General features: G+C 33.1%; 1 protein-coding gene and 1 long non-coding RNA gene across 5 annotated transcripts in view; one reads left to right on the forward strand and one right to left on the reverse strand.

The window, feature by feature from the left end:
- Positions 1 to 18084, forward strand: part of LOC118179781 (interference hedgehog-like) — a 204847-nt gene that overhangs the window by 84090 nt on the left and 102673 nt on the right. The gene's annotated exons all lie outside the window — the stretch shown is intronic.
- Positions 2781 to 9122, reverse strand: LOC118179503 (uncharacterized). 3 transcript variants are annotated; one of them, XR_015041756.1, is made up of 3 exons: positions 8962 to 9122; positions 7233 to 7339; positions 2781 to 4184 (listed from the first exon to the last, which is right to left on the reverse strand). It is a non-coding gene; the product is annotated as an uncharacterized LOC118179503 (long non-coding RNA). The 3 variants fall into 3 exon arrangements; XR_015041757.1 differs by having other exon boundaries at positions 8873 to 9122; XR_015041758.1 differs by lacking the exon at positions 8962 to 9122 and adding an exon at positions 8806 to 8850.

An 18084-nucleotide genomic window follows, 5' to 3' on the forward strand; every position in this document is an offset into this window, starting at 1 on the left:
GCAAACATTTTATAGACAATAAATATTTAATAAACATTTTATTTATAACCTTTTCTAATATACAGGGGCATAGCTAGAGTTTCCAGCGCCTGGGGACAACTGAAGCATTTGCGCCCCATTCTATGTGCCAAAAATGGAAAACATTTCATTCAAAAATTTCGTAGCATCAATAAGGCGCCCCTTGGATGCTGGGCCCAGAGACAGATAGCCTCACCCTAGCTACGCCACTGCTAATATATCAAAAATATTTCTTGAAAATTTCATGATGATCCGTTAAGTAATTAAGGCGTGAAAGCGTAACATTTATAAATTTTTCCTTGTTTAATTTTATTATTTGAAATCCTTCAGGATTTACGGGTTTCGGGTCATCTTTCACAAAAATTTTTCAGTCATTAAGAAAATATACATAGCAGTTTTACTAGATTTCATGGCGATACACTCCACGTAAATACAAAATATTCGCGGTCTATAGGTATAGAAGAAAAGCAGTATTTACTGAAATTTTACGCAGAGTGTATTTTTAAAATTCACGCGAAGTTGAAACTTATTTAAGGACATTAACGCGAGCGAAGCCGTGGATAAAAGCTAGTAAAACTATAAAACATGAAGCCACATTAAATTAATTAACTGGAAAACAAGGTGCCCACCAGCGGCCGAGCGGTAACGTCGCTGAACACTGGTAGTTCGGTCTGAGGTTCGAATCCCGCGAACGGGCTGGCTGCATGGGTGTTTTCGTGGTTTTCCCCATGTGTGACGTGTATACGAGCCAGTTGCCCTTAAAAAGTCCTCCACGAAGGCATCCCTCCCTTAATGCAGATAGCCCTCGAGTGCTTTGCCGTAATTTAATAAGCCAAACGAAGTCTGAGAAAAACTAATCATTATTAATAGGAAGAGTTATAGGTATTTTTTCCTCTTTAAAGCGGTCTTTAATGGTATAATCGGAAGCCCGCCCGCCTAGAAATCATGAGGTTAGGAGTTCGAAACTCGGCGAGGGCAACGTATATTTTCCCTGCCTATTGGCGCCTGAAGTAAAATGTGGTAGCCTATAATATGTCACTATCAGGATTTAGCAACTGATCCTTACCTTCCTTGTCATCCTAGAAGTGGGGGAGAATGCAAGGAATTTTCTCCTTTATTACCGCAATGGAAAATTTGGCTAGGGTATTGCACCTTTTTCATATTCTGGCTAGGCAGAAGAGTACCAGGGGGAGCAGAACAGCCAGGCCACTGATTAAGAGGAGAGGCCTCCGAAGAACCTTAAGTTTTTAAGTATATATTAAAAAAAAATGAAGCTAAAATGTGGTCTGTATTGGGAGAATCAATCCCTAACTCATAATTGGCACTAAAGATATCTTTGGGACGGTGTATGTTTCAGTTGCTCCATGCTAGAGAAGCTTTTTGAAGTTGAAGTGGATTAAAAGCTATCTTCGATCAACAAGGTGCCAAGATTTAATGGCTTGTCAGTCTTTTTGCATTGAACATATGGTAGCTAAACATGTTAATGAATTTTTGACAAAACTATAAACAAACTTTCGTAAGTCAAAATTCACTAAAAACAGTTATAGCTTTTTTATTTTTAGAAAAGTTAACAATATTTTTTAAATCATCAAAAATAGCTGATTAATAAGCATTTTTAAATATAAATTTGTTTTCTAAATGTAATTTTCCCCCTTAATCTTAAGACTTGCTTTTCAAATCAATTCAAATATTTAATTTTAATTAAATAAATGTTAATTTTATATTTGTGTTGACATTTTGTATGGTGATCATTCCGATATAGGGTGACCAAGTGAGATTTCCATCCTGAGCATCGATAATTAAGTCTGGCACTGCAGATAGAATTTTGCATATTTGCCCTATTTCTTACTTTGACAAATGTAATGATTTTACAAAATTACATGTTCTATTTGTACAACTTTTCCATCCTTAGATCAGTCAATATACTACGCATAAAACCTATTTCAAAGATTCTGCGTGTGTGTATTTATGTTTTATTTAAGCTAATAGAAAATATTTAATAATGGAAATTTCCTTCATCCAGAGTCAGTTTACAATCCATAAAAGATAATAAGATTAATACCAGTAATAATGTATAAATAATGTAAATAATGAGTAAAATGCATAATATATTTTAATAAATGAAGCTGGAAATTGCAGATGTGTGAATCTTGAAATAAATACTGATAACCAAAAAAACAGAATAGAAATTTGTGCTTATTTTAAAAGTGAATAATACAGGCAAAGTTAAAATAAAAATAAACATTATCAATGAAGAGTAACATTACTTATACTACATTAAGGGGAAGCAAATGTGTATATGTAAATGTGTGCATTAGTGGTATTTATGACTTTACACTGAAATTCTGATTCCCCCATGAGGGGGGGGGATCAGAATTTTTTTAATAGGTAAAGAAGCTAATGGGATAAATGAAACTAAGGGAATTATTGATATGTTGTCCTCTATTAAAGACATATGTGTTATTTTGTTCCATTGGCTAATTCATTTTCACATTGGACTTGTAATTGAATTTTAAATTAAGAATGAATCTGTGTGCTTTTTCAGGGAAGGGAAGTTATGCTTTATAAAATTATAAGTATGCAATATTTACAATTAAACAGAAAATGAGAGGTGTATGAAAAAATTACAAGAAAAAAAGGGAATTTTAAATTTTTTGACAGGATGAAATTTAAAATGCTTATCAGTCATGGTTAATAAAACTTAGCTGAATATTAAATATATGTATCAAATTTATTGAGAATAAAAATTGAAGCTAACAGAATGATAATAATAAATTAAAAAATTTATTTACATGCATACAATTTTATGTTAAATATACAGAAAATTTTCATACGAGAATACAAGAATAAAGAATTGTTTTATTAAAGAGTCTTGAAATAACTGTAGCTTTTTCTTTCACTTTTAAATTCAATAACTCTTAAAATTATAGTGATATTTATAAAAGCATAATAAAAATAATTTGATTAAACATTCCTTTTACATATTAGGCCAACTAATATTACATATTACAGCTCATGAAATGTTTCTGGTATGGAAAAAAGGATCCTTCTAAAAAATTTTCTTTACATATATATAACTAAAAATGTATCAGTTCATTTTTTCTATAATTATGTTTTATGAAAATATTCTTAAACTATTGAAAAGAATGAAATTTCCTTCATTTTCAAATGATTATGAGATGGATTTTAATGTAATGCTGATAAAGAAGATATTTTTAACATTAAAACAGAAAAATCTAAAATAGCTAAAACATATACACCTTGGATAAAAATTTGCGAGGAAAAAATTATAAATATTAATGAAAATAAAATTTTCATAGCACATAATTTTAGCATTTTAGTAAAAAATTATAAAAATTGCATCATTATACTTTACATACAGCCACTTTACTGAGATATTTATTTCAATATTAAATATATAAATTTCATGTTTCATTTCCTATTTATCTATTTCACTATCTTCTAATTTGACAAATTTTGTCTCAAATCTCAGATAATGCATTAATTCTAGATTCAGCAGCAATTACTTTCACAAAACATATATGAAATTAACAAGATGCTATTAATTTTGCACGAAGGCTTTCCATATAAAATTAACTTCTCAGATTTTCTACATTTATATAGTTCTATATAAAAAGAGCATTTATTTTGGAACATAATGACCAATATGAAGTAATAATACATAATTTATAATTTTAATAGTCACAGCATACTGAGATATTACATTTGGCTCATTGTAGAACCATAGCCTGCATACCCAGCAATGCAATCATTACCATCCAATGATACAATCATTTTGCTTATCATATGATAAGCTTGCTTTAAATTGATTTCATTAAAGGGTACAACAGAATACCTGCCATAGCTTTTCAGTTTATTGCCATATAACTTTATCGCACTAAGCACAGCAACTGAAAAATTGGTCACAAGATTTGTGGCTTAATTGTCTGATTTTCCGAGATTTAGGTATTAAGTTTTTATTTTGACTGACATTCCTCTTTGGAATGTCACTGGGTTTGCTTGATGCAGCTACTTGCCCTGAAGATGGTTAGCTTGGCTGTTCACAGCTTTAATGAAGCTTGCCGCAGGGTGGTGAATTCTACTGCATAACTAAGCAAATAGCTCCTTCACATTTACAAGTCTGCTGCTTCTGCACACCTAATCAGCTGGAAGGGATAAAAATTATAAACATAAATAATTACAAAATCGATTCACAATAAATTTTATATTTTAGTTAATTTATTTATTGAATAAAATAAACGTGAAAGTAATTAGAAAGCAGCACTGAATTAAAATATTAGTAATACTCATAGTGTAACAACGCTGATACTGCAAATGCTAAATTAAACGAGTATTGGGACTTTAAAGCATTAGAAATGAGTGAGTGTTGCATACAAAGGTTAGCATTTTGGATGCATAAATTCATGTCACACATAGAGAAAATTATGAAAACTTCCATGCAGCCAGTCTATTTGGCAGGATACACAAGTAATAAACATGTTTAATAATGAAACATAATAAAAATATTAATAATTAATGAGGGAAAATTTATAGTTTTGTTCTTTTTATTTAAGTTAATATTTCTATTGTGAAAACTATCTAACTTAATACACTATTCACTTTCTCTTTGCCAGTACTAAACATTAATTCTGAATTATAATAAATTTTCTAACTGCTCTGTTATTCATTCACAATAGTAATGGCTTGAGTTAATTTCTTCTGCGTTTATTTCATTTATAACCTCCCAAAGTTTTCAACTACATTTTATCCTATAGTTCTAATCTGAGGTAATGTGCTGCAAATATCAAGTGTTAAACTGTCATAATAATAATACTATAGACAACTGAAGTTAACAAGCACATATTGTAAAGCTTCAATCATATGCAGAAGTGATTTATATGCAAGTACAGTCAAAAGTCGTTAATCCGGACTCGTCGGGACTTCGGCGATTCCGGATTATATATCATCAGTTTAAATCTGGTAAGATGGCATGCAGAAATTATAAAATTAAAAATATGAAACCATAGTTTATGAAATAAAGAACAATTATGATCTAAAGGGTATCAAAATTTACAAAAAGAAAAAGCTTAATATTTATTTGTTTACTTTATTAAACATTTATTTCAATGTAAGTTGCTTCGTTTCATGTGATAACACTTTCTCTTTAATTCTATTAAACAGACATAATTTCTCGTTTAGTTACAAAGTTCCGCTGTTCAAGTCCTATAATTGCTGTGTTGAGAATACCGACTAATTTGTCAATGGAAATGTTTTCGTTTTCAATAACCTCTGGGTCACTTTCTTCACTATCGAAAGCAAATTATAATGACGAGGAACTTGATTTAAATCATATCAAAGACGGAGTACATAGACATGAAATACTATACTTAGTAAGGAATTATAAGCCAAATAAAATAAAAACATCTGCCCTGAAGATAAGGATAGTGCTGACAGATCAACTTCCAATCCGCGGCGTGAAATTGATAAACAGATTTCGAATTTCAGAACATACTTTCGCTTTGTAGATATAAATTACATATTAGTAAATATATATCGGAAATTCTATTTGACATAATCGAAAGTTCAAGCTTACTTTTATGAAATTGTTCTAAAAGTCTGCAAAAAATAATAAGCAGGATCCAATTCAAAGATTAAGGAGCAACGCAATGTGCAACATTAACTGAATCAGATAATTTTAGCTTAGCTTATACCTCCGTTACGCATTAAACGCGCATGTGCACAAACATATTCGCAGCCGTAAAGGTCTTACGCGCACTCTTAAACGCCTGTGCGCATGCGTGAACGCAACGCATGCGCAGAAAGTTTGTAGCTTTGAGGTCCGGATTATGGGTGTCCGAATTAACGACTTTTGACTGTATATCTTTATCATTTGGCCAATTTGAATTCAACAAAATAATCTAATTTTCATAACTTTCTCAATTTTTATTGTCTGCAGGTAATCAAAACCATTTTTAAAGAGGGACTACTGCACATTATTGTTAAGAAATATATCACATTGACATTCTTCAGCTTTATTACTTTTTAACTTTAACAAATTAATATTTAAGTACTAAAAATTAAATATAACACAGTTACAGCTCTGAAGCTATGTGACAGATGCAACGAGCGAAAGCTCTGAAGTCAGATTCCAATCAGTCTGGGTTGTATTTATTTTGCATATAAAACAATACATGTGAATTCTAGTTAAATAGAACCAATGACTAAAAAGCACTTGTTTTAAAAAATACATAATAAAAATGTATTTTTCATATTACATATCAATACAAAATAGCATATTAAAATAAAGTCGTAGCTGCCCGGATGGTATAGTGATTAGGGAAGCCTGAGTACAATACTGAGGGACCCGGGTTCGAATAACGAACAAGGCATGGATGTAAATTATCTGTCCCTTCATAGGAGGCAAAGGTGGCCTGCCTATTAGGTGCCTCCATAATAGATCACCATATCTGATTTTAGGAGTGGCCAATGCCGGCATAGGCAAGCATCCACCATTGGAAACAAAAAGTACATGTGCAAGAAATGGAGTTATTCTGATGCTAATGGTTTCATAAAATTATTCTTTTCTGATAACTCGATTCATAATTATAATGTGGGGAAAAAAGAAGAAATATAGAATATCAAATCCCATTTACTTTCCTGAACCAAAGTATGAAAGTAACAGCACAGTGTATAAAAATGTTGAACAACTGCATCGTTTGTTAACACAGTTATAACTGAAGTACTGTTTTGAAGAAGGGTATGGAGTTTTAGGGCAATTAGCATATACTTTGATGCTTCTTATTTCATTAAAGCTAATTCTTATATATAGGCATAGTAATGTTTTGCTCATCAGCATTTTATGAATTATTGACAATTTCAAAACAACAAGTATAAATATGCAAAATAAAATAAGGAGCTGTATGACTTAAAGCTCATATAAATTGGAATACCTTATGTTGGAGCATTGCTGAACTCATACTTAAAACAGAATAAAATGATAAATGAAAATCAAAACACTACTATATATACACTGTATGTTACTTCCTTATTAAAGCAGACAGTCTGGATATATTTAAAAGTTACAAGTTACAAATTTGGTGATTCAATCAGCTTATTTTGTTATGGGGTCTTTATTAAACAATAATCAAATGTCACCTATGGATATTCTAATATACTTTAAGAACATTAGGCTTAAATAAAAAGTTAAACTTTACCTTTCTGGATTTTGGAAAGCCTAACAGATTTCAGTTCACAAAAGTCCCATTTATTGCTATTACAGGCCACACATCGAGCAAAAGCTTTCATTGAAGGGCAGTTCAACCTGAAAAAAGAAATTAAATCACAATTTAAAATTTCATGATCAGGGTAACAATACAAAGGTTTAGCACTTGGCTTATAAATAATCCTGCTCTTTTAGAAAAATTTAATTGCCATGGCAATAGATTTAGGTTGGTAACTTATTTCTGTAAAAAAATGTTATGCCCTTTCCAGGAAAAACATGAGCACACATATTTACCATATAACATATTCCTCGAAGTATAACACAATGGCTTCAAATCACATTAATTAGAAAGTTTGATTTCATTTCTACTTTAACCAGGTTGCCTTCATGGCCATATGACATACAATATATTCTTTAAAATAAAGACTAATGTAACAGATTCAAATAACAAATTTAAAAGTTTTGCCCCATAAGTGAAAACATAACTTTGTGAAATAAATCTTGCATCCAATTTAAGGCCATGAGAACTGATGTTTGACAAATACTAAAGAAGGTTTATTTATATTTTTGATGCATTAGACATGAACCTGATTTAATCAAAAAAACTTTAATATGGGGGATAGGTTGGAATAGCTTTAACTTCTTTGATAAGCTGAAGCATGTTTAGAACAAAATGCTTTAATGACAGGTAAATTTCCATCATTTGCAAATCATTATATTATTAGAAAATACATTTTAATGAGATACTAACAACTATGACATTTTATGCATAAAAAGAGTAAAAATTAAACCAGTTATCATTTGGCTTTGTGGTGTCATCGAAGCTTTGCTTCTTCTCCCAGCATAAATTCTTTGGTGGTACACTACTATACTGTCAACAATATTATTTTCATATTAGTTCCACAACAGTAAATTAGCATGTTCCAGTTCAGAGTTTGAATGCATCTGAAATGTTTTGTGCACAGTTTGAATTTAAGAAAAATCTCTTTCCTTCAGACTTATATTTTCAGCTTAATATTCTAATGATTTACTTTTTTTGAAATCATATACTACAGCTATATCCATTTGACTTTGAAGATTAATAATTTTTATCTTCTTATATCCTACCCATATATCTTTCTTTCTGAGTAGCTATGTGCAGAGTTAAAAAATGTATAGATATATAAAAATAATAAGGATAGCTTGATTATTTTTATTGAGAAAAATTAAATGGGCATAGCTATATATGTAAGAATACATAATTAAATTAGTCCAAATCATATTTAATGCATCTCCATATTTATTTTAATATTTTCATTTAATATGTATTTAAATGCACTAATCATTTTATCATTAGAATTCTAGTAAAAGTAAGAAAAAAGCTATAATAAATTAAATGCTGTTGTTGTTGGTTTCATTTTAACTTTGCCCAGTTTGTCTTCATGGCAATAGCAATATTTATAACATATATAATACTTAAAAAAGGAACTTTTTGTTATGTTAATAATAATAATTTGCTTCATTTTTTAACTCCCAAAACCCCATAAACGTTTTGCGAAAATATAAAAAACTTTATTTTCTTTTACCGTAATGTTCGAAAAATAAACCCCATAAACGTTTTGCGAAAATATAAAAAACTTTATTTTCTTTTACCGTAATGTTCGAAAAATAAACCCCATAAACGTTTTGCGAAAATATGAACTAATAATGATTTGCGACTTTCAAACTTTATTTTCTCTTACCGTAATGTTCGAAAAGTAAACAGAAAATTTCCCTTTTCCTCCTTCAGGAAAATTCCCTGTGTGGGTTGCAACAATTATCAGGGTTACCATATTCTGGCGCACGTACGCTCACTTCCGATGTAAACAAATCCGCAATTTCGCCAAGTGCCGGTTATGGAAACATCCCCCAATGTTGAACGCAACAACAGACCATTTATCAACTCATGATTCTTTAGAGCTGATTCCATTCATCGACTTATGATTCTTCAGATATTTCATAATAACTTATGATTCTTCAGCTGTTTGTCGTTTTAAATTTGTAATTCACATAGTTTTAAGTCTATATATTTATAGGAAAGCGTTAAATCTCCTCAGTTTGGAGGAACCTTGGATAAACCTACTGAAAAAAAAAAAACTGCGAATATTTATTGTTTGTTTGAAATGGAGTGGCCACTTTTCGAAGGGATGGAACGACCTTCCTTACTCGAAAAAGACCTAATGATAAGATGATCCATTTGCGAAACAGGCCGCTCCTTATCTTCACCGAGTTTCCTTATACCTGTTTGGAAACGAAACGAATGTAGTCATCAACAAACAGGTGTTTCGATCTTCGTCCCAAAAGAGAGAAAGAGGAAACGCAAGGGGGTTGGCTCGCGAACGAAAAGAAAACTTAATAGGGAACGAGGAGGAGAGAAGAATATTCTTTAGGAGTGGCTGGTCTTCTTTGCTTAAATGAGAAAAGAATGAGACTGATGGGTGCTGGGTTATTGTGAAGATCCGGTTTTGGTCATTTCATCGTTGTTACTTCGCACGCGAGGAATCTGAAGACGTGACTCAGTAGACCCGTCCACTTTTCTGCATTCCTAGCTCCTCTTTTTTTATGTCACTTATTGGCTGCTTTTATTTATTTTTTTAATGTACGTTGCCTTTTTTTTTTTCTCTATTCCTTCCCCAGTTCGGCGTATTTTGGAAGAAAGAGCATTACTTATCCTCCAGAAGTTTTTTGTGTCCTTTTTGGGGTAATAGCTAGTACATCAGCGGCACCTTTCAGTTTCCGCTGAGTGAGAGGTTCATAACTTTTCTCTGACTCCTTGTCTCTTCTCATTTGTGGGTTTGCCGGGGCTCTCGGTATCTTGGCGATCGTTTGTCTGTCTGCATCCCGCCGCCTTAACCTGACTGATGTTATTGCTGCTTTCTGAAATAGATAAATATCTGTGCTTTCGTTATTACTGTCTGCTTTTGTTGAGTGCACGGAGCAATACTTGTCAGTCGCATGTTTCGACCGAACTTGTTTTTTTGAATCTGTGTTTCCTTTATCTTAAGACGTTTGAAGTGTTACAGATAATGTCCATAAGTAAAAGCTAATTTTTTTACTATGTTTTTTGGGCCTTAAGATATTTCGGCATCGTGACGTAAAATCTAATTTTATTACTGTTTTTTTTTTTTTTTTTTTTTTTTTTTTTTTTTCAGACCGAAGCCAGTATAAGATGGCCTTATGCGTATGAAAAATCCTGGCCTCCCTTCCTTTTGTTTTGTTTCGTGTGTGTGTGTGTGTGTGTGTGTGTGTAAGAAATATAAGCTTAGGTATGTGACAGACGTGCGTATGTGTAACCAACTTCACATGTAAAGCATATTCTGCAGGAATTAAATGATCTTGCATTACATAATGAATAAATAGTAATGAAATTTCCGGACTTTTTGTATGGAAGTTTTCAGAGTAGGAAACATAAAAAATCAATTACACCTTCACCGGAAATCGAACCACGTATCTTCAGGTTACTAGCTGGACGTTCTGAACACTTACATCACGAGATTACGTACGAGAGAATGCGATAATTCAGTATACTTTCAAGCATAGGCGTCCGCTGAAAATTTTCCAAGGAAGAGGGAAAACAGAAATAGAGACAAATAAAATTATATCAATAATGTTTTTAAGTTATTCGATTTTGGGGTGTGTTTGCCTAAGATGGATTACAAAATACGGCATTAAATTCAGTGCAAAAACGTACATATTAAATGTTTATCAAAGTAAAATACATTTTTTTTCATTCGATTCCGGCGGGAACAAAAATGTCTTGTTCCTGTATCCCTGCGGACGTATGTGACTTATATAAAATTAGTAAGCAGAACTTCGATTATCCGTCAGCCACGAGATTTCCATCTTAACGGATAGAAAGAAATATGCAAAGAAAATCTGTTTCCATTATTTTGAATAATATAACCATGCATCTTACCAGCTAGTCACCTCTGCTTACAAATAAGTGCTTCATCAATTGCGCTGTCATAAACAGATCTTCACGTCTTGAACTTACTAAACGGCTTATTCAGTAAGTCTGGGATAACATTCCACAGTGCTCACTTGCCGTAAAAGAAAAACAGGATAATGAATGCTTCTGAGCCCCTCTGAAACTTTATCTCAACTATCGAGGGCTATAATTACATAAGATGTTTCCAGAGCTCTAAGGATTGTTTGGCTTCTAAATTAACACTTATAGTGTCGCATATTATGCAACATTTTGTAATCGAATTAGACGCTGCAGTTGGAAGTTGAGAGCGCTCTAACTTCTCATTTTTTTTCAGTTTTGGAACTAGACACCTCGCAGTCCTAGCGGCGTCGCTAGAACATTTGCCACCCGGGCAGTATCTGCATTTTCCACCCGGGAAACCCTGAATATGTCGTCCATCTTAATATACGAACAATATCTTACAAAATGCCATATAGGGAACTAAATTAAAATTTACGTTCGTTTTTGCAGAAAACTTTAATTCTAGCATTTTAGAATTGTATTACTTTTTTTTGCCTGTTTTTCATTCGCAAAAACATCGATGACATTATAGAGGCCCACTTGATTGCTTCAGTTGCTCCTATGTAGACAGTATAGAAAAATTTTGTTAATACAGAATAAACTTTTATAAATCTTAAATACTTCAAGCGATTTTTATTTAGAAAATTATTCTCACGACTATTACAAATGTTGCAAAAGTGTGCAGTAGTATTACACTATTTAGAACTTTGTTCTCGATACTGAATTTTAGAATTAGCTGCATAAGTCTAAAAGAATCGCAACTTTCCATGTCCTTATTTTGGTTTCCTTAGCAATAATGGATGTAAAACTCTGAAATACTTGTCTCTTAACGAAGAATTCTTGCTTATTAATGTAACCGTGATGATAATTCAGTTGATATTTTTCATTCAGAAGTTTCGACGGAATAAAAAAAGTTTAACAAAAGTATAGTCGTTGAAATCTCTCGATGATTTCTTTGAATATTTTATCTAGAATAAAAATTTATTTTTCTTTCTAATATAACTCCGTATGGCAATTCAGAATCTCATTATTCTTCAACTGTTCCAAATATTAACATGAGTAACCTCTATAAATTGATGTTTCAAGCAAAAAATGCCGCCCGGGGCGTTCCTTCGCTCTCGCTCTAGCTACACCGCTGCATAGCTTGTGAAGGAAATTGATTAAACATGGCGATTTTCGTGGCATATCATCAATTAATTTCGTGGTAAATTATGAAGAATTAAATGTGTCTGTCGGATGATGTCCAAACCGACTGTTCTTGATCTGCAGATGAGTGCTGTAGAAATGTCTGTTTTCGTGAATCGACATCCCATTTCGCACAGCGATGCTGCTGAGTGGGTCATTGGACTTGCTGTTAGTTAACTATAATCCCACCTCCTGCTTGAACAAATAGGTTTTTCTGTTTTTCAACTTGTCCAACACGTATTGCAGTAAGTGTATGTTTAATGCTTGGTTGTCACCCAAACAGAATCGATCAATCAGAAAGCTTTTGATGACAGTGGCGTAAAAGTTAAATTACACGTAGAGGTGAGAAAAGCGGTAAAAACCCAAATTTCTCGAGATTCGCTTGGATGCGAGAATCATTTAAACCGTACATTAAGAAAAATCACCCATCGAAGTCTGTGACAGCATTTCCCGAAAAACTGGAAGCAATGAAAGGCGATTTTTTTCAGTTGATCTGAGGAATCCAAGTGACTTAAAAGGACAGTAATTTCTGCACATTATTCTCTGACTGAAGAAAAGAGTAATTTTTGCTATTTAATAGTGAAGAATCTATATATATGTATGAATGTATGTTCCGCACATTTCGCAAAAACGAAGGCAAACAGAGCCGTCAAATTTTTAATGTGCATAGTCTTCCACCGAACACGTGCTTCTCGGAGCTCGAATTTTGAATTTCAAATTTATTTTTGATTTATTTCGTATTTTGTGCGAATTAAATGAACTTTTGATTAAAACCCCAACGGATTTAAAAAGCTTTTAGTAGCCACTCGACAAAGCATAAGATATATATATATTTCAAGTTTAATCAGAAACACGTGAAAGAAGCGTGTTGCTCCTCCATAAAACGCAATACATTTGTCGTTCAAATTTCATCAACAGATTCAGCAATTTAAAAAAAAAAAAAAAAATGTGTTAGGAATATCCGGATTAAAATAATTTTATCTTACACACCTGTATTTTTATTCACCACCATCCAGTTGTTTTCGCGGTCTGCCTCAGGTTCAACATAAATGCGAGTCAGTTTCGCTAAAAATTCTTTCTCAAATACATCATTTCATCCTTATAAGCAGTTAGCCGGTTTATAAATAATCCAGCTTTTATAGTATATCGCTGATGAGATAGTGACAGATTAGCGAAAGGAGATTTGTGCATTAATTGAAGGTGGTGTATTTAATTATGGCAAAGCACACTAGGGCTATCTGCCTAAGGAAAGGATGCCTTCGTGGAGGACTTTCTAAGGAAAACTGCCTCATATCATTAATTGAAGAAGTTAGGTTCAGAAAGACTGAAATCTACCACAAAAGCTGAAAGATCTGTATACTTGAAAATATCATCTGTGTGCCTCCTGGGATATAACGGTAGTTTTCTGTCAATAATTAACCATTTGCGAACGTATTACCGTATTTACTCGCATATTCTGCCCTTCAGTAATTTTAACGTTCAAAAATCTAGAGGGGAAAATTATGCGAATAATCTTATTTCCGAAGGATGCGGTTACAGTAAAAAGAAAAGTATTCATGGGTAAAACTGTAGGCAACTACTATTACATTATTATTTAAAAGAAACCTACATAATAAGAATACATATCTGATAAAATATCATCATTACAGTATGTAATAAAATACCATCAATTCTATTTTCTGTGTTCTGAATCTCGTCTCCTGTTATTACTATCCACTACTACTCTCTAGATTTCAAATCATTTAATGTTGCTAGAACTGCTGTTTGTGTACTGCTTGCAGGTCTTCGCCGTCGTCACCGTTATCATCGATGTGTCTTAGCTTAGATCCATCAAGAGCATTGGATATCCCCGTTTTTTTTGAAGCCAATCACTATTATTCATTCATCAATCAGAGCCCATGTACCCAAAATTCACGATCAAATTAATAATAGTGAAATGAAAACAATTATTACGTGGACAGATTCATTTTAAAATTTAGAGTAGCTTGCTGCTTTCTGAACGCCTTGAAGAAGTTGAAAATTACGCGAATATTAAATATGCTAACAAATGCGGTATTTGTTTCAGTTTTGAATAGAAATGGCAGTATAGAATTTTCTCCGTCGTCTATGCACTGAAATTTTTTTTTCGTTTTGGCATTTTGCGTTGGTTCACAATAAATGTCCGTTTCACTTTTCAAACTGTTGCCACCAAATATTATCGCCTTGTATTATATTTGAAGAAATTAAATATTGAAGAACTGCACAAATGTATGTACGTTTCTCGCATTGTGATAAAACAACGGTACCTAGAGCCATCCAATTTTGAATGACGTAATCCTCCTGCGAATATGGGCATGTGGAAGCCCAAATTTGAAATCTGGAATTTGTTTTATTATCGAGTTCATATTTCGTAAAACTTTAACGAATTTTTGATTAACAAATTCAAGGTTTTCTAAGCGAGCAATGGTAACGTTGTACAGAAAAAAAAAAAAAAAAAAACAACATTTTTAGAGTCTCTCAGCAATTCTAAAGATATGTTCATTTTAAAATTATTTTGCGACATTGCTGTTGAACTGAATTTTATGGTTAAAGTGCGAAGAACGTGATATTTAATAAATAAAGGTAACACACAAAATGTTAAAAAGAAACGCCCCTTTGGACGTAATTTAAAATCTGAAACCTTTCAGATTTTTTTTTTTTTTTTTTACAGAGTAGGGATTGGTAAATTTATTTCTGAATACAGTTGATGTATTTGGAGGAGGAACAAAAAATTAAGTAGTTCATCCCGTACAAATCGCACTTTTTCGAATCTGGAGAACCAAATGATGCAACCCAATTCTCACAATAGTTTTCCAAAAACCGCTTAAGCGTTTTGAACTATATTTCATTTATCTAATGGTATGTTTTGGACTGCAGATGGTCCGCCATGAAAGGAAGTTTCAAGTTCTTTCAAAAAGCAAGTTCTTGAAGAAATCCAGAGAAAAGAATGGACGGCTTACAATGGGAACAAAAAGGAAGGCACCGTTGAGAAAGGGGGGAGGATAACTGTCAACTAAAGTATAGGGGACCGGTCTTTCATTCCGCACCGGTGCACCTTTTTAAATCACGGGTTAGAAGCCGGTATGCGGGGACCTGAAATTCCATTTCAAACCCCTAGGTGTTTTCTGGTGCTGAGTTCTTTGGCACTTTGTTGTGAGGGCTTTTTACCTGTTCTCGCAAATAATTTTACACATTCTACAAGATAGCGATCAAACGGATGCCGTGTGGGAAATAACAGAAGCTAGGGAACTGTAATATGTTCACAGCAATGGTGTGCTTCAGTAGTGCGTTGCTAGTTGTCTATTCTGTTATTCTGTAGTGACACTAAATTCTTGAAAAAATAAAGGAACGGCTCAAAACTTCGGACTTCATTGAAATGATTTCAATTTTTTCCCAATTTCTTTGAAATCATTATAAAAAAACTTTTTGAAGTCTGTCCCTGACCTATTTAAATGACACAAACAAAATGGAATTCGAATTAGGAATTTTTATCTTACGGGGAATTTAAAATTGCAACAATGACCGCCGAATACCTACTTACAGTCTTTCGTGGACTTCACACTTTCACTCTATCATCCGAAGAATTTGGACCTGTAAAGCTCGACTTAACTGTCTAGTTGCCCGAAACAGCGTTCTCTTGATTGGCAATAATTTCCTTGTTTATAAAACCATATTGCTTCCCATGCTGACTTAGCCTATCCATTGAGGACATTTTTTCCCGTACAAAGGCCCACCAGCGGCCGAGCGGTGAAGTCGCTGAACACTGGTAGTTCGGTCCGAGGTTCGAATCCCGCGAACGGGCTGGCTGCACGGGCGTTTTCATGGTTTTCCCCATGTGTAACGTGCATACGAACCAGTTTCCCTTAGAAAGTCCTCCCCGAAGGCATCCCTCCTCTTAGGCAGATAGCCCTCGAGGCTTTGCCATAATCACACACATTCTTCCCGGACAAATAGGAAACAAAATTGTCTTTTAAGACAGATTTCAAACTGTCTTCGGTATATTAGGAATATTAAAATACATGAAGAGCTGAATATTATGCAGTTACGTGTATATTACATTAAACTGTCACGCTAATGTCATATAAAACTCGGAGGGTAAGTTGCGGTCGAGCGGTAAAATCGCTGAACACTGGTAATTCGAATTGGGGCGAATGGGCTGGTTGCATGTGTTCTCGTGATTTTCCCCATGTGTAATAAGTATACGAGCTAGTTTCCCTTAGAAAGTCTACGTAGGCATCCCTAGGCAGATAGCCCTCGAGTGCTTTGCTATAACCTAATAAATGAAACCAAACTATATAAGGCTGGGAGAGAGAAATAGTATAACTCCAATATACAACTATCAGTAGTTTCCTTATAATGTTAAGCGTGTAAGGTATTTTCTCTCTTCTTCCAGCTTGCCTTAGTGATGTAACCGCATCACATTCGACGCGTATTCGAGAGGTCCAGGGTTCGAGTCCCAGCGAGGGCATTGCACATTTTTCACCTCGCCTGCTTCAAAATAACCTAATGAGTCTACAAGCGCCCTCTGGGCGTAATAAGTAAACATTTATAAATTGTGTTGTGAAAATATATTTTTTTGAGTGGAATCATAGTTCTGCGTTATATCTGTAAATATTTTTTATTGTCTTTCTTTTCAACTGATAGCTGTGCTTTTTGTTTAGTTATTATTGTGTATTTCGCCCGAAGTGGTCCGTCTTACCCGTGCGTATTTATGTGTCTGTATTTTCAAAATGTGTTTATTCGGACCCTCTCATAATTAGCGACATAATAATTGATTTTGATGGAGGTAGGACTCCGTATCCGAGAACTCTGATGGTGCATCGTTCAACCTACAGTGAACAAGTACCCCAAGTAGCACAGTAACGTCGTAACGACGTTGCAAACTCGTCGCGGATGTCGTTGCAATATGTCATCTTTAAGACCCCCAGATGTCCGCGAAACTCCACTGTTTTGCAACCGTTGCAAAGACGTCTTTATTACGTCTTTGCGGATGAAGTTTTTGTCACACAAACCTCGTTATTGCGTCTTTATTAGGTTACATTTCCGTTGTGAAAGCATCGTATCACGACGTCTTACGACCTTTTTGCAACAGTTGTGAAAACGTCGTTATTATGTCCTTGTGTTACATATTGATTTATGCAGAAAAATAAGCTTAATAATTAATGTATTTTTCTTCTTTTTTAAAATTTTGTATTCCTTGTATTTTTCTGAAGTTTAAATATTTTATCATTTCCTGAAAACCAGAAGATAATAAATTTTTTTTCTCTTAAGAATAAACATGCATAATTAATTAGTTTTAATTGTTTTCAGTACTTTAAACTATATTTTTTAAATAACTTAAATTCCAAGTCATGATTATTTAAGATTTCATAAAATTTTCCCCTTAATTCTTTAGTATGTAAGTGCGAATAATTATGAAAGTGGTTATTATAAATATATAACATTAATAGAGGGTTTTAAGTAAATAAAACTCAATCAGACATAAATAAAAGTAAAGATATATATGTGGGTAAAAAAATTAAAAAAAAAAAAAGAAAGAAAGAAGAGCTTTTCTGATTATAACAGCATTATCGCATTTATTTCTGTTAAATCTCAGAGACACTGAAAATTGCCCTCGTCAAGAAACTGTTCTTAA

Source organism: Stegodyphus dumicola, chromosome 1, assembly GCF_044657685.1.
Source record: "Stegodyphus dumicola isolate Sdum_Otavi_A_Nest chromosome 1, ASM4465768v1".
Taxonomy (NCBI): Eukaryota; Metazoa; Arthropoda; class Arachnida; order Araneae; family Eresidae; genus Stegodyphus; species Stegodyphus dumicola.